The sequence below is a fragment of the Micromesistius poutassou genome (genome assembly GCF_964030765.1).
Source record: "Micromesistius poutassou genome assembly, chromosome: 13".
Lineage (NCBI taxonomy): Eukaryota > Metazoa > Chordata > Actinopteri > Gadiformes > Gadidae > Micromesistius > Micromesistius poutassou.
Genome location: NC_140283.1, coordinates 7,567,175 through 7,573,587, shown reverse-complemented (window position 1 = coordinate 7,573,587; position 6,413 = coordinate 7,567,175).

Genomic DNA, 6,413 nt, shown 5'->3' with positions numbered 1-6,413 from the left:
GTAAATCGATATCCAGCATCCCCACTCCAAAGGAGCCCTGGTGGAAAGACAGAAAGAGAGAGAGGACAGGGAAGGAGAAGGGTGAAACAGGGGAGAGAGGGAGGAGACAGAGTTAGCAAAGGCAGGAAGTGGAAAATGAAAGACAAGGGGGAAAACACATAGACACAGCCGATGAAGGATATATGCTTTGCAAGTTTTTGCAATGTCGTTTCTACGGGTAGTCGCGTGAATGTGTGTCTAATCTGATATCCATTGAAACCAAGAGTCTACTTCATGCTTGCGAATCCTTGGAATATGTAACTTCAAAGGGATGTTGAAAAGTTAAGGAAGGTATTTTTTGCACCATAATATTACTGCCATCATTTAGATCAGTCCATCATTTTGTGAACTATTGACAGCTCATTAAGCTGTCCATGTTGGATTTTTTCTTTGATAAATTTAATTTATACAGCTAAAATACGTAATACGTGTCCTTAATCTAAATAGATTAAATTAAATTCAATACAATTAAATGAAATAGAATTGAATTGAATAAATGACTGCATCTAAATCATAATACATTTACCTAGAAATCACCAGTACAATATACGTTGATTTGATACATTTCAGCAGCTGTATGCCCGTAAATAAAACCAAACCTGTCTCCCAAAAAGAAGCCAAACTATGGCAAGCTCATTTCAGTAGTTTAAATGATGCACCTTCTCTCTAAAAATACAACCTATTTCCTCCTTGAGTCAAGAAATTGGATTGGAAACCAAACTTTTATAAACAACACTGTTGCTCAGTAGAAGATTGGCCAAAGCACAAGTGGGAATCTGTTCCTCCAAGGAACTTTAGAAAAAAACGAATGAAACATTTGTTATTTTTGATAACAAATCAAAAATAACAAATTGAGGCCGAGCCATGTGGCGCTCTGGGTTAACCAGCATGGTGTCTGTCCATTCATCCGGACCCTCCCTCCCCTCTTTCCAGGGACAGGCCAACTAGTTACAGTTCTTAAATGCTTTTGAAACAGGCTCTTATTTCAGGCTCGCTACAGGGGAGAGGAAAGCAAATCAATCCCACTGGCATGAATTAATGATCATTCATTCATTGGAGCAGATGGGCAAAAAGAGAGCATTGACCTTAACATAACCCCGGCAGGCCAAAAGGAAATTCAAGACAGCAGCATTAAGAGATACAAAAACAACGACAACAGTGCTAGCCTAATCGTTTCCCACTAATTAACACACAAGTCACATCGTACGGGGCAAGCATCATGTCGCAAGTTGTTCTGCACAAGACGCACCATATGGACAGTATAATCAGAAACAGGGATGGTGAGCCAAACAAATTAGGGCTAATCCTTCACATGTGTGCATCACCACCACACAACACTTTTTAGTCAGCTAGACATTAGCATGCACATTTTGAGCCCTCCTTTCAGAACCCTTCCGTCTGTTATGAAAGAAGGAAATGATGGTAATGATGAGCAAAATGAGGCTAAACAGCAGTGAACAGGGATACAGTTCAAGATTGCTTTAACCTTTTGTGCATCTGCGTGTGTGCATGTATGTGCTTGTCCGTGAGTGCTTGTCCGTGAGTGCGTGTCTGTGAGTGCGTGTCCGTCTGTGTTTCAGAATGCGTGGAAGACCACAGGTCACTATCTCATTTGTCATCTTCAGCTTAATGTTGGCAAATGCCAAATGATTCAGGGGCCAAATGCCTGTGACTTGAAATACTCCTTGGCCGTTCTATCGCAGTGTCTGTGCAGACATAAAAAATGGTAGCCTGAAATGGCACAGAGCTGATTCACACTTTCAAAAGGGCAGTGGTGGAATGAGCCCAAAACCTTAAAGAGTGTCTGTTATGGCCATAGTGCTGTGTGCGGGTGTGTCTGCATCTCTCTCTCGTCTCACTCTCCAGGTTCGCCCCTCTCCCACTTTACCTGGGTGGGGACCTCAACTGAGGCGCCTCTCCAATCAAGGCCTGGAGAATAAAGAGGGGAGGCGAGCTGCAGTTGGGGCCAGTGGGTAGGGCTGAATGATTTGTGGAAATAATCTTATTGTGATTATTTCGTCCAATATTGCGATTGCGATTTATTATGTGATTTTTCTTTTTAAAGTTCCTTATGGTCTGTATTATTCACTCAACAAGAAATAAATCTTTCTATAGTATGACCAACACAACAATGGAAGCAGTCAACATAAACTGCTCTTTCCTTTAGGCCAGGCCTATGTCTTGAGATGAATTGAATCATATTATAAGATTCGGATAAATATATCCGAATCTTACTGATCTCCAGTCAGTAACAGTAACAAATCCTCCCCCCCCCCCCCAAATAATCGTGTTCTATTCCATTGCGATGTCGGTTTGAATTTGATTAATCGTTCAGCCCTTGCAGTGGGCCAGATTGCAGTTTACGAGCTGTGTGTTGGTGAAGCTAAGAGCAATTGTTGTGAACTGGTTTCTTCTCTTTCAAAGAGGGAATTTGTTTCTGTTAACAGTTGATCCTTTTGTCTCCTAATTTTGTCTCCTCAGCTTCCCTCTCTTCCCTTTCCCCGGGATAATTCATATTGTTACTCCTCATCCCCCTGGATTTATCTGGGAACGTAACAGTATCCCATACAGAGCCTAATCAACAACTCAAAATGTTCTCCTGCCAAACCATCTTTTTTAGTTTTCCTTGATATTTGTCTCATTAAAGTGAGTGATGTAGCGTAGACTGATTGAGAGCAGCTCCTAAATCTAAAAGCATATGTAGCCGAGATTTGGGATTGATGTTTCAGTGTAAAAAAGAAGTGGACTTGTATGTGCAAGGAAGCAACCAGGTGACTTGCAAGGACGATTTAAAAGACGGTTGTGTCATCCATGCAAAGCGACATCCAGCCTTTGACTGTTGAGACTCAATGGTTATTACGTTCACCACTTCAGCCCTATTTTCCATTACACATTCAAGGTTATCATGGTACAGGCGAGGCACCATTGAAATCAGGAAGCAGGCAAACATTTTGCCTGCTTCCCGGATTCAATGGTGCCTCGCCTGTAACATCTGATTCCATCATATACCATCATATACATACATGTAGGTAGATGAGAATGATCTCTTCTATTTCTATTGTAGTCTATGTGCAGGCTTCACCAGTCAGAAATTGCAGTATTTTGATTCCTTCAAATTAGTGGCAGGGGATGTAAATGCACTACTTTGGCAATCCGACGTTGCTCATGGAAACGAGATGGACCAATCAGAAGAGGGATTCATGATGTATGAAGGACTACATAAGTATGCATCCCATATGACAATGTCATCAGGCAACAAATTCAGTAAGTGTCTCCATCCACCTGGCTCTTGAGAAACTCTAGTTAATTAATTCATATGTACTGAGTCAATTATATAGTAGTGATAGCCTAGCATACATGGTCAGCTTTTGGCATAACAAAGAGCTTCCTGTTGCAGTGTTGTAAAATGATTCTGAGCTACCTTTTCTGAACACGCCACCATTTCCTTGGTATCTTTCACACACTCAATAATTTTTGAGCACTGAATAATTATCGCCAATGCCACACGTCCTCAGAGCCTTTTTTTTTGGTAAATACATCCCTTAGCGTATTCATGAAACCAGACAGATGATCAGACCCAGATCACTGCTTGACCGAATGCAGTCTGCAATCCTCTTGGTTGGACGGCTGCATGTCTCACATTCTGACAGACTCACGGACCCCATGTCCAATGATGCTCACAGTATGTCATCGCAGCCATCCATTGGGCGACGGTGTCCTTGTCATCTTGTATCCTGGGGCCTGCTAGGCCTGCATCAGGGTAATGCCTTGTATTATTAATAGACTGAATATAGCCAGGGCTGGGACAGTAATGTGGCAACACACAGCCATTGCATTGGGTGTTCATTTACGAAATGAAGGGGCCGAGAGAGAGCGGAGAGAGAGGCAGAGGGAGAATATTTTGACTGGATAACAAGGTGGTTCTCAGTGAGTCAGCTAGAGAGAGCATACATTATGCGTAACCATCATATTTGCTTATTTATAAAAACAAAAACAAAATCATATGGTGTCATGTCTGTCAATTCTGTTGAACATGTCTGTCAATTGTTAAAAAGGTGTATATTGACAACCTTTTACATAGAAAATAAAATCCCCCTACAAAGCCAACACTTTTTGAGCTGGTGTATGTAATGTGTCTATTTATGGAAGTACACATTGCATAATTCATATCAACCCATTTGGCAAAAATAGAGAGAACACACACACACACACACACACACACACACACTTAGTCACCCGTTATGGGCTTCAAAGCTCACAGACAAATCACACATATGGCTGAAACAAACTTAATAAAATAATTGATGACAGGGAGAGATTCCCAGTGTCTATGATAAAGATGGGGAGGGAGTTGCCACCATGTATATGTGCAAACATGTGCGTGAGTTCGACTACCATGTGACTACCAGTGCGTCGATGGTACATCTGTGCGAGGGCCGACACCATATGGACACCTCCATGCTCGCTTTTTCCGTATCATACCATGAATGAATGAGAATTAATATGCTATGGTCTTTATTTAGGTGGCTATCTATTTTTGATTTAGAGAATACATGGTTAGGTTAGACATTAGACTGAGAGACATTTGTTTAATCTTAAGATTGCATTTGGAAGATGCATCTATGAATTAATCACGTCACATTCACTTACGATCAGAACTCATGTGATGGAGCTTATGAGGCCTACCAAGTTTAGTAGATATTATGCCCTGGATAGAACGGCCGTAGTGTTTTTCCGTTTATGGGGTTACACAAGAAAAGCCCTACATTGTGTGGTGGGAGATTTCAGACAAAGCTGGGTTTGAATGGGTTAGGCTTTGCAGTAGGGATGTGAATAACTCAAATTTTTCATGGTAGAATAATCAGTGGGTGGTATGAACGAATAATCGATTATTCGATGTGTGCCAACATTCACAAAGGCAGCCATGGATCATCGGCAAGAAATCACTTAATATCTTAAATGCAAAAAAACTAACTTTAACAGTGATCAGTGTTTGTGTTGTATGCATATATATTAATATTTATGCTTGTGTATTGTGTATATTGTTTTTCTGTACGTGATTAACTATTAGTGCTACAGAACCAACATTAGTTCAGTCCGTTAATTCTTGTTTATTTGAATGGGAAAAAATGTTAACGGTCCAAATGTTAAAAATCGACTTTGACCCTCAGGAACGAATAATCGAATAATCGAATATACTGACCCATCCCTACTTTGCTGTAGCCTTTTTTTTATCTTGCACAGATCATGTGCTCAGGTGTTTTTATCTCTTATTGTTTTTTTCACAGGGTAGGGGTTGAGCCATTACAACTGGATGACCAAGCCATGGACTGCATGTAATAAACGGTCAACAAACGTTACAGCTGTAGTGGTTATGTTTGTTTGTTTAGTATGAAGTATCAACACAATGCATACCTATTACAGCCCAGTACAATACTTTCCACACATCCACATCCAATGGGGATGATGTCAGAGTTTAAAAACCTAAAAAAAAACTTAAATAAACCTAAATTATGTTTAAATGTCTTTGGAGGCAGTATTTAAAAAAACTTGCAATTTTAATTTGTGCTTTGTTTAGAGAGAAAAATGGACTGCTGCAAATTTCCATTATATATATATATATATATATATAGTTATATATAGTTATATATATATATATTTATATATATATTTATATATATTATATATCCTTTGTGGGTACTTCTAGATTATTTATTCGTCACAGGGATGTCATTAAACACATCCATTTTTATCAGCAATTAAATAAATCTTAGGGCAGGGGTGAAATGTCCACATCTCAAACGACTCACATACACACTTATTACCAAATGTTCACATACAGTACACACTGCATGAGGCAAGTCATTAGTACCAAGTGAATTGATGAAGAAGGCCTTGATAAACGACTGTGGGGAATTATAGCCAGTGACATTTTCCCAGAGCATTTCTCCCTCTCAGCCCGATCAATACTGTCTGTCTGAATTATTAGGGGAACCATCCCCTGAGGCAATGTGCGTGTGTTTGCGTGATTGTGTGTGTGAGGGGCTGTTGTGTGTGCACAAATGAGTAGGCTGTTGGTTCATGTATTAGCTAGCAGCCACGCACAGTGAAGTTTTTGCATAAACTCATGTGACTGTACTTGTTTTTAATGCGAGTATATGCAAAGAATGCATAGAGCTTAAGACTTGATTTACTTATGGAAACTTAGTTTGTGATTACAGTGTGAGGCAACATACTTCACACACAGAGGCACACACACACACAAACACACACACACACACACACACACAGTGTGAGGCAACATACTTCACACACAGAGGCACACACACACACACACACACACACACACACACACACACACACACAGTGTGAGG